The sequence below is a fragment of the Aphis gossypii genome, chromosome 3 (genome assembly GCF_020184175.1).
Source record: "Aphis gossypii isolate Hap1 chromosome 3, ASM2018417v2, whole genome shotgun sequence".
In the NCBI taxonomy this organism is placed as follows: Eukaryota; Metazoa; Arthropoda; class Insecta; order Hemiptera; family Aphididae; genus Aphis; species Aphis gossypii.
The window spans coordinates 37,380,116-37,400,612 of record NC_065532.1 but is presented as its reverse complement, the minus strand read 5'-3'; the positions used below and the strand labels follow the sequence as shown (position 1 = coordinate 37,400,612).

General features: G+C 23.7%; 1 protein-coding gene across 1 annotated transcript in view; it reads right to left on the bottom strand.

Moving 5' to 3' along the window:
* LOC114122093 (chaoptin) overlaps positions 1-15,932 on the bottom strand; it is an 80,810-nt gene extending 64,878 nt beyond the window's left edge. Inside the window, exons 1-2 of the mRNA XM_027984657.2 lie at positions 15,694-15,932; positions 3,783-3,881 (exon numbers count right to left, since the gene is read on the bottom strand). The gene's annotated coding sequence lies outside the window, so the exon portion shown is untranslated. The remainder of the gene's footprint in view (positions 1-3,782; positions 3,882-15,693) is intronic.
* Positions 15,933-20,497: the final 4,565 nt, after the last annotated feature.

The window sequence follows — 20,497 nt, the reverse complement described above, 5'->3', positions numbered from 1 at the left end:
TAAAAGTTAGAACATATGTATAAATTGATTCTTTTATAGAAAAATAGAAATTTTATCAAAACTATTGATGTTTATTGAAATACTGTGTTAATATTTTTAATTGTTTTTAAATGTTTACTTTTTTAATAGAAACTTACTTCAAAGCAGAATATTTATCAAAGCTAGTACTGTAATATATAAAAATCGATATGAGCAGAATAAAATGGTTGCAGAATTCAAAAAAATATCGGTTGATTACTTCACTCGCTTAAATTATAAATACTTTTAAACAATTAGCTAGTAGTCACAAATTGTACTTTTATACAACGAAACATTTCAAATAATAATCTACTGATGAATATGAAATTAAACATATTGTATTAAGTCACCATTCAAAAAAGTAAAAACTTAAATATAATAGATAATGGTATAAAATTGTAAAATATCATATTTTTTTCAAACATTTTATTTTGTTATGGACTTATATTAGATCTAAAATATACAATTATTTAAAAATATGGTCTTGCAAGTTTATAAAGTGATACACCAAGAATATAATTTCCTTCCATTTTTATTCAAATTCTGAGTTTTAGAATTTTTAAATAAAGTTAAAGATAATGTTTAAAAATAATTAATACTCTTTGTACTATTTAAGAAGTGACTTGTCGGGATAGCCTTAGTTTATTTTTGAAATTAACCGCCACTCCCTTTTCAATAAAAAATGTAAAATCAATATTTTTTTAGGAACATATTGATGCACTCAATACAAAATTTGAACGATCTATTTTCTAAGTTATTTTCTCTTAGTAGATAGTATGAAGAATCTCAAGAATTAAAATAATCGATGTTTAAGTAAAATATTTAAACATTCTAAAAATCAGAATTCAAATAAAATATATACTATTCGAGGATGAAAAAGTGGTAAGTTTCTTTCATGATTCATAATGTATTTAATACGATGCTAATCAAAGAAATTGATTTGACAGAAAAATAATGCAAAAAACTTCAAATAAAGGCACTTATTTTCTTTTTAAACGTAGATTATTTATTGACCGAATAATATTTTACTTTCAAAGTATCATCCGTTAATGAATTAATAGTCCTTAATTATCTGTTTAACACTGTAAATATGAACTGGATTTGTTTCATGTTATTTTATAATAATTAAGGACAAGAGTCCAACACTTTATTATACGAGTATATATACAGAGGCATAGTTTGAGTACATAGCAAAAATTAAGTGACATGTATTACATTAAACGAATTAATTTATAAGTGGAATGAATATAAATTATATTACAGAGAAAATATAAAGTTTGTCATTTATAAATAGTTAAATTTAATCGCTATTTGTTGATAGTTTATAACATACATAATATTATGTATGACGATCAATTAAAAATGTATACTTTTTGACTTATTTGTTGTTTGTATATAATATATAACTTAATTTTTAGTCTTTTTTTTTTAACTCACCATTATATTTTCATCGTTGCAAGAGATTAGCAGGTATTACAGTGAATTAGTGATTATTTTCCATTGTTGAACATTTAACGGGTTCTCGTGAAAATTTAATTTACATTATAAATAAACTAGAGGAATATTATCGGAATAATACGTATTATCTGCACATCTAGTAAATAATATGTTTGACAATGCATATTTAACTAAAAAATAATTGTACCTACTGTAATATAATATTAAAATCGTACACACGCCTCGAAGGCAAATTTATAAAATTTTACAACCGTCGAGAACTCAATTAAAAAAAATAAAATAAGGAAATAAAAGGATATTATAAAGAAAAAAAAAACAAAAAAATTAAGCTTCCTGTTTATCTATACATAAGATGCTTTTGTGCGTATAATAACGTCACGTAGTGAATAGTAATGGGTATAAAAATAAAGGAGAGAAAACGTACCGTTGTCTAAAAATTGGAACGCCGTGCACAAGACATTAGGCATAATCTTGTTGTTAGTTCGTTATAATAATATATTAACTTTATCATTCTCCAGATGTTTTTCGTTTGCTATACCTTAGAGACAATTTTTTGTATATCTAGAGTTAATAGCAAGGTAAAAAAAGTGTTTTCCTTCAAGTACGCAGTAAAACAATGTAACACTATTATAATAAAACTAGGAGACCGCGTTATGTGTATGGAATTTAATTACATTATTCAAGTATAACACTAATTGTTGAATGATATATGATTTAAATTCGTAATCTTCATATTATTTTATTGTAATGAAGATTTATTGAAGAAAATAACAAAGCTGCACGTTTTACAATCATAATATTATAATATAATACTTTGAACACAAATATAATTTAATTTTTTTGTTTACTTTAACGATGAGATCTTTTTTTTTGTGGTATTGAACAGTTTATTAATATTATTTGACGAAAAAAAATCCCTTTGCCTATAACCATTTTTTTCACCTCGTCCAGACGAGTCGTCTCAAATACATAGTGACACTATTTAAATTAAATTTTAAAACTGCGTATGTCTTCTTTGAAGACTTTGAATCAAACGATATTAAACTTTCAAGAGTTTTGACGCTTGGCTGCTTTACGAAATTCTTCACTTAGTAGTAAATTGTGATTATTTTTAATTTTTCATTAGTTGTACGATAGTTTATATTGAATTTGTAGTAGTTTCTATAATTTCTTTTTCACGCTTAGATAAAATAAATTTAAAAATGTGTTAATCTTTGTAATTATTTTTATTGTAGTATCTAGGAATATAATATAAGAATTATACTACCATATTTTAGTAATTGTTTTAATTTTTTTTATTATTGTTAAATAATATAACTTCAATAGATTTCATATTTTATTTATTACATTTTTATGGTTTCGTATATTTTACATGCATTTTAAAATTAACCATTATAATATTAAAATTAAACTTATTGCAACTATTTTATAAAATATAATCTATAGTAAATGTATACCTCTAATTGATAATTTAAAAAAAATAACAATGAAAAAAGTTATTATTGTGTAATAAAACAGCATATCAAGTATAAAATAGTTAACAATAATAAATTATTATAAAATATATTGATAAATTAGGAATTGAATGCATATATTTTAATATCCAATAACTATATTATTTTTAGGGTAATTTTTTATGATTTTTATAAACATCCAATATTATGTGTTGAATTCTATGCTTTTTATTTAACTTTAATGGTATGACATACATTTAAATGTTAATTAACTAAAAATGATAGTATGGTTAGAATCTTAATGTCATACACATTTAACTGCAGTTGAGTTAGCACTTATATAGTAGGTGATATTTATATCCTTTTTGTTTCCGTTGGATTATAATACAAAAGCTTTTCGAAATAAATCGACCTTGAGTGAGCCGGATTTGGAGGTCAGTTTTTAACTGTAATATCATACTAACGCGGCAATGTTAAAAAATAAAAGCACGAAAAGACGAATTTAAAATTTAAATCATAATATTATATTATTATCATTCCCATATTTATTTATAAATAGGTATAATGTGTATTCAAACACTTTTGTTTTATATAAAAACACCAAAACACCTAACCTGTAAAATATAATCACGTTTTTTTGGTACCAGAAATTTATGAATATAGTATAAGTATCTTTCAAATTACCTCCTCTGCATCATAACAAATTATAGTAGAACAATATTATTTATTGCAGAGAATCATTTGTTCAAATTCTTTTTTTTTACCTTTTAAACATAAATGGTATCAAAGACTGATAATAATCCGGGGTTAAGGGATTTAACTATCCCCAAAAAAGTATACAAAATTACTTACCTTCGAAATAATATTTTTGCTTTGTAACGGTTTCTTTTTCAATTTTCTTCTTTCCTCTGTCACATCATGTAGTGTTGAGTCCTTTTCAAAAATCACCCCCTGTCAAAAAATAATCTTTTGTATAATTTTCAGCAAACTAGCAACAACTTAGATTTCTTTTAGGTATATATATATATTATATATGTATTGCAAAGTTATCGATACATGTATATATTATATATTTATATTACGGGTTATACATTGAGTGCGAAGAACAATATAATCTTTTCTGTATAAAGCCCTTCAATTTTGTACTATCATTAATCTCGATTAAAGTTGATTCCCAAGCGTTTTCCCACCCGAACAGTTTTCGGGTATTTTAACAAAATACTCGTCTCTTTACTGAAAGGAGAACCTCCCTTGTCGTTGTCTCGGCCTTGCCTTTGTGATGCCACCAAAAGGTCGGCTCATTAATTCAAAGTTGTCTTACGCCCGTCCAAACGTTAAACAAGCGACCAATTTACGGTGTGGTCAAATCGTGAAAATTTAAAACCGTTTTATTGTTATCAAAGCTAACGTCTTCCCTGCGTTCGAATTAACGAATAAGGAAATGAGAATTCGTCCTCATAATTAACACACCAAAATCAAAACTATTGCAATTTTTTTTATGGTAAATACATTTAATTGTCAACACAAATGCAAATTTACTCAATTAAGATACTGTAGATAATGTATTTTTATTTTATACATAACTATATGTAAACGAACGCATATTTTAATAAATTATCATGCAGTATTTAAATAATACAATTTATTATAAATATGAAGGATTGTTTACTCAATTATTATTTTTCAATTTATTTTGTAAATAAATAATAATTCAGCGTGTATTTGTTTGGTATACATATATTTTCTTATCATAATAATAAATAGTTATTATAAGTACCTAATTAAAACGAAAATAACAAAAATAAATTAGAGTAATTTAAAAACTTATTTATGATTATTTTATTTTATAAAAGATTGAATAGAACACTTATCCATCTATACACACAAATCAACCTAAATAACATTAACTTCTTACTTTGTCAATTTAAGTATATTGTTTACTTAGAAATATGGCCATCTGTAAACTGAAAAGTTTATCTTAGTTATGATTCGTTATAAATTGCATTCAAACGATTTTATTTTATGATAACCATTTATCATGATAAAAATTATTTGTACGATTTAATCATAACACCACCAGTACTAGTGTTTATTAAAGAGTATAATAATGGTCCAAAATAAATTGGCATATACCCAAAATGCTTTGATTAGGGTAAAGGATGTATATGGTTTTCACACAGTAATATCTTAAGTTGTTACTTGGCAGTTAATTATATTAATTATGTACCTACGTTGGAGTTTATTTTTTTTTTAACATTTATCGAGAATATCATATAATAATTAAAATTAAAAAAATAAATGCATTATACTCATAATGTATTGCTTACCGTAATTTACCTTTTTTTAATAGAATTGTAACACAGTAAAAACCAAGGAAGTCGGTCTACTCTAGAGTATATACCAACTATTCCTTGTGCCTGAATAGATAAATATAACGGATGTGTTGAAACTTGAAATCAATATGATCAATTATTGTTGATAAAAAAAAACAATTTTGGCGGACACTGTGTGGTTGAGATTATATGAGCGGATTTCGGAAGAATTTTGAAATCTGTATTACTGTTATTCAGCCTTAATCTCTACAGATAATATAGAACATATTTATATTTATGTTACCTATTTATTTATCTATTAGTTGCTGTATAGTAAATTAAAATTATTTTTTTCAAAAACAACATATTAATTATGTTACTAATTTTATAGTAAAATTATAAAATAATAATAGTCTTAAAACTTGAATTGTGAAAAATATTCATTAATGTATAATTTAAATTATAAATTCTTGGTGAAAATAAAATGTAGCTAATATTATTATTATTTAAATTCGATTATTTTTTTTCTTAAAATTATGTCTTAACTGAATATTAAATAATGAATTGTGGAATATAAAGAAAATACTTTTTTTTTTTATCGATCTTAGTAACATCGGCTACTAGAGTACTAGGCTATAAGTTATTAGTTAACATTATGTTCTTTTCTAATAATAGATAACGTAATTCGAATGACGATAATAAATTTCAAACAAGTAAATCAATTTTAAAAATATTAAATATTATTGATTTTTATTTATTTATTATTTTTTTGATGAAAATGTATAAACATCATAAATATTATGTACATTAAATTTCATTGTTTATCGTACAAAATGTATGATAATTTTTGTTTTTAAAAATAAAGTAATTATTTAGTATTTTATATATAATAACATAAATTTAAAAAATGATTTATAGGTTTATACTCGTATAATACTTAATTTATTTTAATTTTATTCTGTTTAAAAAGAAAATTCTATACCTATTATTTTCAATCTCATTGTACATTTTAATGTGGCTATTGCTGTGTTATAAAGTGTTAAAGTGGCGGTCATATAATTTTATTTTCCGAAAATTATGAAATATCGAAACTTTTTTTAATTCGTGACTTAGTACATATTATTATTATGTTTTATTTGAGAATTTTGCCTCGCCGATTTTCTATAACATCAGTGTATTGCGTGCGCGGTCACAAAAAATAAACCTACCTGTGTCATTACAGTTACGAAAAAAAAGGTTAGTGGTCAATTCGATAAAAATTTTCATTTATTTTTGTTAAACTTCAATACACTTTTATTAGGCATACATATAATAATATGTAAATATGTATTTGTAATATTATATAGGTACCTAACCTACCCTTAATTTATCCAAAAATGCCGTGACCATTTGATTATAATTGGTACCCAACCGGGTCAATGGTACCCAGTTTTGGGAGTTGTACTCATAATTATACGTGTATTGACTTTCATGATATAATCTAAAATTAAATTGCTTGACCTAAACGATTAATTATTCAGTATGTGATACAGATGCTATTAAAAATATTATACAATTTATAAGTCAGCAGTAAAACATAATGACAAATCGAATTAATTAATAAAAATACCTTCATAACCTGGTTGATCTGCTATAAATGATTCTACTAATCCCCCCCCCCCCTAAAAAAATAAATAAAGAAAAAAGAAGTAGGTATTATCATTCTATTGTACGGTTTGAATGTAAATTTTACTGTTAGGTATGTATGTTTTAATTTTTGATTGAACGATAAACTATCGCGTAATACAAAAAATGATTCTAAGCCAAGATAATCTATGATAATATATTTAAATTGCTATTAAAGAAATTTGTTTTACTATTGATAATCAGTTTGTTAAATTAATTTTTACTAAAAACGTTGCACTAGGAAATTCCGTTGCACCTGTGTAGTATAAATTAATTAAATTAATATAATAATATATTTAAAAACCTGCACGAATAATGTATTTCAATTATATAACAAAAAAATTAACTAAAATCGTTTCTTCATTTAAATATATCAATCTGTTCAAATTTTAACTTTAAATGTCTATAATTAATGATTTAAAGATTTGCGTAACTTTGACAATTTTTTTTTTATATACTTACTTTTTATTACATAATCTATAGGTATATACATTTTTACAATAATTGTAAGTGTTATAAGGTAATTTAGTGGTTTTAATACATACATATATATACGAGTGAAGAGATCTTCCAATGAAGACACTTCGACGCGAGTATGTTGGTTTTCAGTTATTTAATAGATCTCGACACCACTTACATTTTAGATTCCTCTCAGAGTCACTAGGAATGTATGAGTATCTAGTTCCTTCACGAGTAGAGTGTAGTGGCTTTAGATATGAGAATTGAATGTTTTGTAAAATGTTTGTGACTTAGAATGATGACAAATTGATAATCAAACCTCTTGTAGAGTTTTAGTGCCCCAGAAGGTGATAACTTACAGAAAAAAACAAACACATCATTGTTAAATCAATGCATTAATAATTCTACTCAGAATCTAAAAATTGTAATTAAATTGTATAATAAATATTTATATAATAACGACATAGAATAATCAAGGTAGAATTGTTCTATAAATGTTTTGGTAGGTATGTTTATTTTTTATTCTTATAATACATTTACTATACATTACTACACCCTACGGCCTATAGGTATAGTATAGTATACTGATATTGTATATTCTTTACAATATAATAAAACCAGAAAATGTAACTTAGTTTTAAAATCCGTTCATGTAGTTAATTAAATTATATTTAAAAAATAATAAATTAATTAATAAATATTAAAAATATTCAGTAAATTGATAATATGAAACAATTATAGTAGAATATTTTTTGAGTTGTTAGAAACAAAATAATAAATAATTATCTAAGTATATAATATCAATAAATTATATTTTTAAATTGATATATTGAATGAACATAATATGTTGTGTATAACGAAAATAAATTTAAAACATTGATAGTTTCAATCCAAACAAATATAACTATAATTATAACAAATTTATTGGTAGACTTCATCTATTATCATTTTTAACTATACCTTCATTACAAAACAATGTGCTGTGATGTAAAAATTAAGTAAATGTTCACTGTGAAAAATGTATTATATTAACATTAATGAAATATTTTATTTTTAGCGTTATTAAATTAATTTCAAAGAAAATGTTTATTGATTCAATTATAGATTTTTCAATAAAAAATGCAGTGCACAATGATATATTGCTATATTTTACTATGTATGCATTGAATTCCTCAAGTTATTATTAATATTGCTGTTACATTTTTATTTTTAAAATATTTATCAATATAATATCATAGTATGTTTAGAGAAGAATATTTCAGAATAATAAAATATATATATATAAAGTGAATTAATTAAATTTTCCGAATAAGAAAGCCAGTTTTAATTATATTATGCTAGATATTGAGATGATTTTGTTAAAAAAATTAGTACTATTATTCACAGATATTTGTTATATTATATAACAAGTTATAGATACATAGTATATGTATAACTCATATACTATGTACCTACTTACCGAATACTTGATATTAAAATATTAATTCGTTACCTATTTAACATTTTTGTTTTCCACATCAAATATATTTTTATTATTATATTTTATAGAGGTATTGTTTTTATCTAGTTATATTATCAATAATATATTCAACGATGCATTTTGTAACTCATAATTTGGATGATTGCTATATTTTTCAATAGAAATCATGTTAAAACTTTCTAAGTTATATAATATGTCTACATCCACATTAAAGAATAATAATTCTCCTAGTGAGTGAAAAAAACCTTAAAAGGCTCAAATCAAAACAACTTACTCTCTTGCTAATTTGAGATTTGAAATAAAATGAAAAAATAAAAGGGAAACACATGCTTTGAACGACAGTGTAAAGCTTTTATTTGTTCCCCAACGTTTCTGGAAACTAATTAAGTTTCTCTATCGAGCCAAAAATCTCAAACTTTGTACATTTCAAAACCAATCGCGCAATAAAACGTTATACGCTTGACGATGATAATTTTCATTACAATTAAAACTAAAAATAAAATTGTTAGTTAAAATTTAAGAAAAAATACACTTGTCTAATTTTGTAAGTAAAAAAGAAAATGGAGTATACTAATAATATTACAATAGAATAAAATATATAAATTAAACTAATATCACGTAATTTTTTTGATATTTTTATTTCACAAACGTTCAATATTTAACGTTCTAAAACAATAATAATTCTGTAAAAACATACAAATAAATATCTGTAAATTACTTACAATAGCACTTCTGTCGAAGGTAACATTAAACCATATAATAAACAAAATATGTATGTAGAAACAACTTTTGAATTTTGATGGATCATTTTATACACATACAAATTAGTTTTCAATTATTATAATAGAAAGTTATTAGTGATCTTTTTTTTTGTTTCAATAAACTTTTGTTGTACACTTACATGAGTAATATAATATAAAAATAGTTTGATATTGACGCTATTAAAAATATAATATTGAATATTGATTATTATTTTTAAATATATGCTATATTTAATACCAGAGCTTATAATCACAAGGGTTTTTTACGATTGAATTTTTTTCTTTTTTAATACATCAATAGAATTTGGGATTTTATACATATAATATGTACTCGTATACAAATAAATCTATACATTGTGAATTTTACAAACAAAAATTTAAATATTTTGAAAATGAGTAGTTATTTTTAATTCTTAACATCAGCTAAAACTTTTTTGTCAGTTCAAATATTATTTAACTTTAATTTAAACATCATAATATTTTTCCCTTTGATGTTTCTAAAAGTTAAAATAATATGACTTATAATTATCAATTATTATTTTATTGTATGAGAATTAAGTACCATAAATTTTATATAGTATATTGTCTTATAGTTTCATGAACTAAATATTAAAATAAAGCGGTTCAGTTAAATTGACAATAAAACATTTTGAATATAAATAACTACAAAATGTTGAATTTATAAAAAAAAACCTTCTCTTAATAAATTAAAACCAAACACATGTAATTAAATAACTATATCATAATATTATAATATACACTATTTAAAAAAAGTGTAATTAATACCCTCGTTTAGGTTGTGATTTTTATCCCAATAAATTATTATTCCTATAATAAATGTAATTGTGCATAAATATTATCGATATAAAATTATGTGTACCTTTTCGATATACTTATTAAACTATTTTCATCCTTAATTTAAATAGAATTTATTGTTTAATATAAAAACCTGATCTATTTTATAATCATTTTTTTTTTATTATTATTATTTAATATTTAAAAACATAACTTAACATGTCCTTGTAATTAAAACAAATATTGCACTTGCTACTTTCTTAATAATATAAAAACGAGTAGAAAAATATTTATATATTAATAGTTAGATTTAAGCTCATTAATTCTAATATTCTTTAATTTTTTTTATAAAAATGCACATTAATTCTGAATTTATATATGAATCAATGAATTCAGTCAAGCCTAATATTTCGTTAAATTTACTGCATTTTTTTACTATTAAACTATTTTTCTGCTATGACTGATGGAAAGCAATAATAATTTTATGTTTGTATAACAAATCATACATTATATTTAAATTCAAAAATAAACACAATATTATTATTTATTTATGGCAGCAAGTATATAAATTACAATGAAAGGACACATGAAATACAATTTAATAAGTCTATTATATTAAAGAATAATATCCTTTGATTAAATGGTAGCGATTATTGTTATTTTATAATAAATAAATACACTGATAAATTGATTTAAAAAATATAATTTGTTTTGAGATTTACATTTAAATTTTCTGAATGCATAGCAATCTGCACTAGAAAACTATAATACTGTCATACACATTACGCCATCATCTTATGGTATACCTATACACATTATTTTGTTATTGGGGTGAAATCTGCAAATATGATTTAAAAGTTCTATATTCTACTTTAATTGTTATTACTGCATCGTAAATTTTACTACACGAATAGCAGGAAATTGAAGTGTACAGTCTACGTTTTATATTATTTATCTGTGAGTGTATTTTCAATTTCATACCAATATAACACTGTATACATAATCGCCTAAGTAATGCTATTACGTAACGTTTCCCATAGAAGATTCACCTAAACGTAATATTTTAACGTAAAATTATATTTCTATAAACGTATTTATTATATAAGTTGATCGATAATAATTAATAACAATCAGTTTTAAAAGTAAATTAATAATTCTTAAATTTGTATAAACTATCTACTTTGTGATATTCAGTTGTAACTTACCCATAGATAATAAAATATTATAGTCATAATAGACTTATTTACTAACATTTTTATGGTATTTTTTAATTGTATTTTTATATCTTTTATTGATAGTACCTAAACTGTTGAACATGAAATCAATATTGGTCAGTAGATACTTTAATCGTCTTTTATAGGTTTAATAGGTCTAGTCCGCTTAAGTAAAAGTAGTCAACATTTATTTAAATAATCAATTTGTACTAATATATGTATTAAATATCAATTTTAAATAACTAATTGCATTATTATTTATGATTTCAGTATGAATATTATAGTAAAACACAAAACATAAATAATGTAGTTTTTAATTTTATGAAATTTGATTTTAAGTAATAAAATATTAATTTTATATTTTAAGTTCGTAATTGTATTAAGGAATAAATATCAATTAATATATTATTATACACTATATATTTTTATTATTGTAGTTGAACAATAAAATACCTTTGAATTCTGATGAATGGTTACATTACCATAAATTATAAATGTATTTAAGATGAATAATTGACTCATATATTCATTAATATATTGGAACATTCATTGGTTAGATCAACAGTTGTTGATATAAAATGAATTGCTTTTAAAAAACGGTCGCTTATCATTATTAACCAGAGAATCATTTGAATAAGTATCTTTAATTATAAATTAATTTTATAGGAGCCATAAAATATTTTTTAAAAATATTCATAATATAGGTAACTATGATCATTATGAATAAAACTGTAAAAATACAAAAATAAAAATAAATAAAATTTAAATATAGGTAGATATAGCGTATAGACCGTAGCTTTTTTAAACAATTATTTTAACTTATATATTATTTTTAGCTTAAATTAATTTTACAGATATAAATACAGTTAATTCCACTATAATAAAGACACGAGTAATTTTGGACACTGGACAACCGCTTAATTGGGTAAATTCTTCAATTATCAAAATAAACTTATGACTGTTGTGTAAATGTTCACCGCTTAGTTGAGCCACTAAACGGGATAATTGATATATTTTTATGGAGTTTATTTATCAGTTATATGAACGGTAATCCAACAACATTCGTTATCGAATTAAATTTATGTTATTTTTATCACATTTTAGTTAAAATGTGATGTATGTTAAATAATATTTAGTGCATCAGTTGTTAATTGTGTTTGGTGTGTGCAGTAATAATGTCTAGTCATACCTAGTAATGATCTTTGGGTTGCAAAAAAAATAGAAGTTCTTGACAAAATTAAACTACAGTCACTATTAGGCTATATTACTCTCCATCGAACACGTAAATTCGATCGTACAGTATTATTATTATATATATATTAAATCAGTGATAACAACCAACACATTTGTAAGTTTTGTTTTTTATTTTTATTTCAGATTATTGGGACAACCACTTTATTGTGACTACATAACACGCGACCGAAGTGTCCCAGTAAAACGGAATCTAGTGTATAAACAGTAGTTGAATTTTAGTTCAATATTTAAATTCGATGTAATGTATAGTCATTACTTCATTAGTTATTTTTAATAGAATTTTGATCGTTTTTAAAATACATTAGTATTCATTTAAACACCTATTAAATTTATTTTTAATAAATTATTTAAAAATAAAAACTATAGACACTACAATGTCCATTCACACCATTATTATGCTAATTTTTAGTGTTTTAATATAAAATATATAAACAATATTAACTTTGTCTGTGATAAATAAAAGAAAAAATAAGCAAGTTTATTTTTTTACTACATTATAATAATACTCACCAGACCCAAAAGAATATACGGTTGACTAAACGATAAGATTTTTTGGGTATTTTTTTTCACATAAATAAAATCATTAAAATTATGTGATCATTTTTATCGTAATATATTAGGTATATTAGAAAAAAAACATTTTAAAATTAAGTTGACTAGCATTTACTGTATTTATTGAATAATAATTGTACAAACTTTTATTACAGATAAGTTACTATTTATGCAAAAGGATCAACAGTAGATATTGTTTTGTAAAATTTGAATAATTTTCATTTTTTTAAACTAATATGATTTTAATATACTCTATAGTCAGAATTGGGTGTATTTAATTTATAATAACAATTATTTTCTTAGTACGCAATATGCAATATAAAAAATAATATCCATTAAAATAAGTATTGTTAAAAGTAATATAAATTTAGGAAAAATACCGTAGGTAATAATGTCAAACGTCAAAAATTAAAGACATTTTATCAGATATTTATCTACACTATAAAAAAGTTCTAATAAAAGTAACGAAACATTTATAAATTAAAAGAGTGAATATCGTTAAAGTTTCAGGTAGGTAGCAAAAAAACCCATTTACATGCGAGTTTTCGCGCTACTTTATTTACGTACGAGAATTAACTCGTTTCCACGAAAAAGCGTAACGTAAAGTAGCACGTGTCTACACGTACATCAAAAAACAAACATGTTCAAATATTAAGAAATCGTTATTTTTCCTACATTATATAATTATTACGGATTTATATCATTTATCGTCATTTGTTTTTTTTTTTTTTTTTAGATATAGATTTATTGCTTGTATTAATTATATATTTTTATAATAATATAGAACCAATGGTTTTATCTTAATATTATATATGTAAATATGTTATAGAAGTATACAATAATGACGCGAGTCAGAATTTCTGAAATCGAAGCTTTTATGGTTTGTCATAACATATAGTAACATATAGTTACTAAGAAAACAAAAACTATTTATGTATAGGTTATATGTATTTGTATCTACTTGGTCATGATAACAACAACCACTAACAAGATTGAACAAATAGCAAAAATGCCATCCTATATTTTTTATTTTGTTATGCATAATATGACAGTCGACATGAGAATTACAATAACATATTTAAATTTAACAATATTTATAAGTAAATGTATAGAAAATAATACAAAACAAAATAAACTAAAATGTTAGATAACAGAATAGGATAATATTATGTTATTCTTATTTAGTTTTTAAGAGTCGTACATCAAATTTATCTAACCGTTTGACTGGTAGACACACAAGAAATACGATAGATACAACTTCGGATTATTGAAAAAAATATGTCAATTTTTTTTTTTTTTTTTTTAGGACGGGAAGTATAGAAAGACAAAAGTAAAATGCAACTACAAGTATATATTATATTTCATTTTCATACTTACGAGAACAAGAACGTACACAGTGTTCAAAATATAAATATTACGTAAATATTTACGATCTTTAAGTTGTCCGTATGGTTAATTTTTTCTCAAAATCATGATAATAGTATTACGATAAGTCTAAATTGTGTCATTCTGTCAAATTTGAAAATTATTATTTTATACACTTTTTTTTAATTATTATTTTTGCTTGTTTGGATCTAAACGCGTGTTTCGAGAGCACGATATAATATATCTATATATATATATATCATATATTATATGATGTACAATTTACATTTCATAAAAATATTTACCTAGTCTTAATGATTAAGTGCAAATAACCTGCATATCATATCTACTAAGACTATCTAACTATAGACTTGTTATGTTTGAAAGTTATACATTTTTTTACGATCTGATAATAATCATAACAAATAATATGTCGATAATATAATAATTGTATTATACACTGATATTTTCCCATGCGTCCTTATTTTGTTGTGTTTGTCTAATGAAGCAGTACTTATTTTAAAAAAACGCTGTTATTTATATTTCATAATAGTATTAATAATAAAATGTTGATATGTAGGTATAGGGACTAATAATAGATATTAAAATTTTACGTGCAAAAATTTAAAAACCGATTTTTATTCTTTTATTTTTTTTTTAAATCGAAGATTTGAAAACAGATCGATAGAAAAACTTACAAACGTTAGGGTCTTCTGAATTTTAGGACTTGTCCGTCTGCAGTACAAAAATGTATAGGTATACCTACATCTTACGTTCTAATACGTGATTTAACCCACACGGCGTAGACGACATAAAAATTATTACTAAGGGCAATAATAATAAAAAAAAAAAACCAATATCGTCAAATTTAGAAATATCATAGCTCAGACGTTCTGACGGATTTACCTTCTGGGACCATCGCACACGGCGGTCTGAACTCTGAAGTTTTCGAAAAACGTTCTCAGCGGACGAAAAGGGGATTGGACCCACAAGCACACACGGCCATACATGCACGTATGCGTCCGGAATATGTATTATGAATAATGACAACAACGAAAATAATAATAATAATAATAATATAAATTCGTACACGCCGAACGGACACTCGCGAGCGACCAACGACCACGGCGACGGCGATAAACACAGCGCACTGCCGCCGGTAGACGTTTTACCGTGTAGGTACCGTCGCCGACGTCGAGCCGCCGCGCATGTCGTCCGCTGTATCGTATCGTCGCGAAAAAAAAAAAGAAATTTAAGCGGGCTTACGTGAAAATGCACACACGCGATTATAACGAAGAAGATGACCGTCGTCAGGACGTGGTGTATAATGTGACAGGTACGTTCGACGGTGTACAAACGCACATTATACGAGCAAGATGATTCCCCAATTATAATAATATACTGTGTGTTATTTATAATATATGGCTGGTAATACAACGCTATCAATTATGCGTTCTGTCAAACTCTGATTTTCTAGAGTTTTTTTTAAGTACCTACCCATACTCGAAAGGGTATTTTTTAAATACTTAGTTTTTTTTTTTTTTTTACTACCAGCTACGTATAAAGTGGGTGACGATTCCGACTTTTATTTCGCAAACGAGAACTTCATTTTTTTTTTTACGGAGATGTGCGACTAATGAGTATAAAATAATATATAGCATATACTAACACATATATCAATATATTTTAAGAAATAAATTTAAGTTTTTTTTTCCAAATTAGTATGTTTACCAAAATTACTTGACAACATATAATTATTATATTTTATGTTTCAATTAAAACTTTGCCACGGGTACTTTATAGTTAAAAAAATCTGAATTTAATTGTTTGGTTAAAGAATAAAATAGAAAAAATCATACTTAGTGAATCACTTTGTACATTATATTTCTTCTCATTATTATTGTTGTTATTATGTTTTATTGTAAAGTACACTTTTGGCCGGTAAAAATGTAATAATTTATTAAAAAAAAAAAAAAAAATGTTTTTAATAAAATGTACGTCTTGAAATGCGCAAATACTAAAATATCCATATAAACTGTAGCTTACCGAAAGCAAGTAAGTATATACAGAAAGAATTTTAAAAAGGAATCCAATTCCTTGAAAATTAATTTAGTTGTTTTACCCAATTCGGGTTTTCAAGAATTTTGTTTAAGACTTAACGCATTTTTTAAGAATTATGTTACTTTGTCCACTACTGTTGGTATTACTTCGTTCTCTTTAAAAACTTTGAGATTCGTTTTAAATATTTCTAAATATATCTAAAGAACTTCAACGTCTGCATTTTTAACCGCGTATGTATATTTTTGATCAAATGCTATTACGGTATTTAATAAAATTATTATGGTTTTAATAAAATTCAAGGTATTAGACAGTGAATGTTTGAACAATATAACAACTACTTAATATTTATTCATTCAAAACGAATTTAATACAATAATTCAATTCAATATTGTTAAGAAATAATAATTTTCGACACGTATTAGTCTTAAAATTATAATATATTAGTACATTTAAATACGTTTCATTTATTATATCAAGTAAATGATTGCTTCTTAATAATCAGCTATTATACATCAAGCAAAAAATTAAAAGAATCAGTTATTTTGTTAAATAAAAATTGAAATTACATGATTTTGGATGGTTTATATTTGTTGATGAAAATTCAATTTAAAGTGATAACATAGGTGTTAATTTTTTAATATGATAATATTATAGAAAAGAATAAATATTAAGAGAAAATGAGTAAATAGTATTTATTCGCAAAAAGAGATGATTTAAGATAATTTACTCGTATGCTTACAAGTTACAGCTTACTTGAAGATATTTGGTTTAATATATTAGTGGTAATAACACAAATTTCTAAGGAACTTTGTCTACTTTAATGCGGGTACTAGGAATTGACTGAAATGTTAATATCAGTTAGTAAGCTCAATGATAATTACTAGTTAACCATCGAAATTGCTGTCTAAGTGTTTGAGGTACTGATCAACGTAATATTATGATTTGTAGCAGAGGGTAATGTCATGTTGGTGGCGAATGTGTATGGTATTTCAGCATTTGTAATAACACTCCAGATGCATTTGATGTATTGTTGCCGTTATCGATATAACTATTATTGGTGGTGTATATGTATCGACCAAATTTGTATTTATAGTATTATGATACATATAATATTTGTTATTATTAATTTTTAGAATAGGTTTATTATCGACCATAAGCAGTATATTCTTGTGAAATTTGAATATTGAGGTTTTTAGTAATTTTTAAGGTAGTGAATTTGCTTTTTTTTTGATATTCAGCTTATTAAAATTTTGGAATCTGCGAGGTGGTTTGAAGAAACTACAAACTGAATGAAAAAAAAAATACTCGATTGCAAGCCCAATGGCATTTTTAAACTTTTAATTAATTAATAAAACACGATGACTACGATATGATTAACTGGTAGGTAAGGCGACTGTAACGACGAGAGGAATGTCGCGAATGGAGCCAAGTCATTAAAAGTTACAAAAGTCATAAAATTCTGAAGCTTTTTCTTGGAGTATGCAATGGTTTTTAAATTTAAAAACATGTACTCGTTACCGGTTGGTTAGGTTGTTTGTCTGTCCCAGAAAGTGTATTATGCCACTGTACAATGGGATAATAGTAAATAGCCTAACATTATCTTAGTAAGAAATTATAAATTAGAGATCATTGCTTTTGAAATATGTCTATTAAAAAAATGTTATGATTATAATAAAAGAATGTAATTTGCACGTTAGATAGAGTACAAATACTGTAAGTATTATAAAGTATTATTATGATTTGTATGAGTTTAAAAGCAATAATAAATAATTAAATGTTTAAAATAAGTTAGTATGGAATTTATACTAGTGATAAAATAACTATGTAGTGCTCAAGAAACCTTTTTTGAATATTATAAATACAGAGACTGAATTAATATATTTTTAAATTAATAAATTTACCATCTTCATTGTTTAACTTAAAATATTTTTTTTAATGAACATTTATTAATAGTATGAGTAAACTATATCTTTTTTCAATATTATATAGTTTAACACTAGAAAACAGTAGAATAAAAGAAGAAAACTATCTAAATTGACAATGTTCCTAGTTTAAAGCGAAATAAAGTAAAACCGAGTGTGTCTTCTGTGTTTTAACTAAAAGTTGAGATTTAATTCCAAAAAATAAATAAAATGAAATAAACATATTATAATACGTGAATTAATGCTATGATCAACGGGGGATTGAATTTCAAGCATTTGGATAATATTCGGTTTTTTTGATCTCATTCTGCGGTGAAATAATTCTAAAAATATTATTTTTTGTAATAAAGCGCCATAAAAAGTATCTACCAATAATAAAAATGAAATCAAAAAAGGACAATAGTTAAGAGGACATACAAAATATATTAAAATTAATTAGTTTATATAATATGTATAATGTATAGATGTGAGGATAATTGGCCAGAATTTTTTGGGCACATATTCAAAGCTAATTCATCATAATAATTGAAGGACTATTGTGTCTTGTGAAAAACTAATTCAAAATACGAATTAAAAGAGCTACTGGTTCAATGTAAAGCCATAGCATTACTGTAGATTGTTAGAGGTTATATCAAATAACTCACCAGACTTTTGAATACCTACAAAATGGCGATCCAAAACATATTAAATCCAAGATGAGTTGTTATAACTTCAATGCAAAATAACGAATGTGTAGTAAATATATAATACATAATACATTTATACTTATACATATAATGGATAATTATACTAAGCAAAAACATATTAAGTAGGTAGTTATCAAATAAATATAATTATAATAATTTAAAATATCTAGAAGTCCTTATATGTAAATATGTAATACATAATTATACCGATGCATTTAAAATAAAATATTTATAAATATTTAATGTTTGTATGAGTGTATTTTGTTTTAAAATATTTAAAGCCAATATTATCAAATAAAATTAAAATAATATATAAATAATACAAAGAGTTTTTTTTAACAAAATTTTATATATTTTATCCACAACCATTTAGTGAACTTAAATTGTGTTTGTTTTAACTATAAATAAGTAATTTTAATTACCAAGCTATATTTTAAATTCTAATCGAACGAGGGAAATAATATTGTTTATTTATTTTTTTTTGATTATTTATTCTTTTGCTAGTAAAAAAAAAATACTGTATATAATTCAATTGGAAGTTGAACACTATAAATTAATCATATTTCAAAATGTCCGTTATAGTTATTATGCCGATGAGTTATAGCTACTCAGTACTAATGTTTTACAAAATACAAATGTCTTAACCATTTTTAGATAAATACAAATATATCTTTGTTTCATTTTTTATGAAATATATTATTATAAACAATTATATTATCCATAAATAATCTTCCATTTGTTTATTGAATAAAATAGTATATTTATATCTATTTAATTCTAAAATTGTGTTTTAGACGAATAGTTGATTAAATATTATTTATTATTATTGTTTGGGCATTTGTGTTGTGTAATTTATAAAATTTGGTATAGTCGATTTTTTTTTTAACTTGTGATAAGTTGAGTCACTTTTATATTATAGTTAATATAAATTATAATTTTTTTAATAAGTAGATAATAATTTCACAAAAAATATAAAAACATTACATTTAGACAAGACATTTTAATAATTTGGGCATCGGTTAAATATTAACTATAAAATAA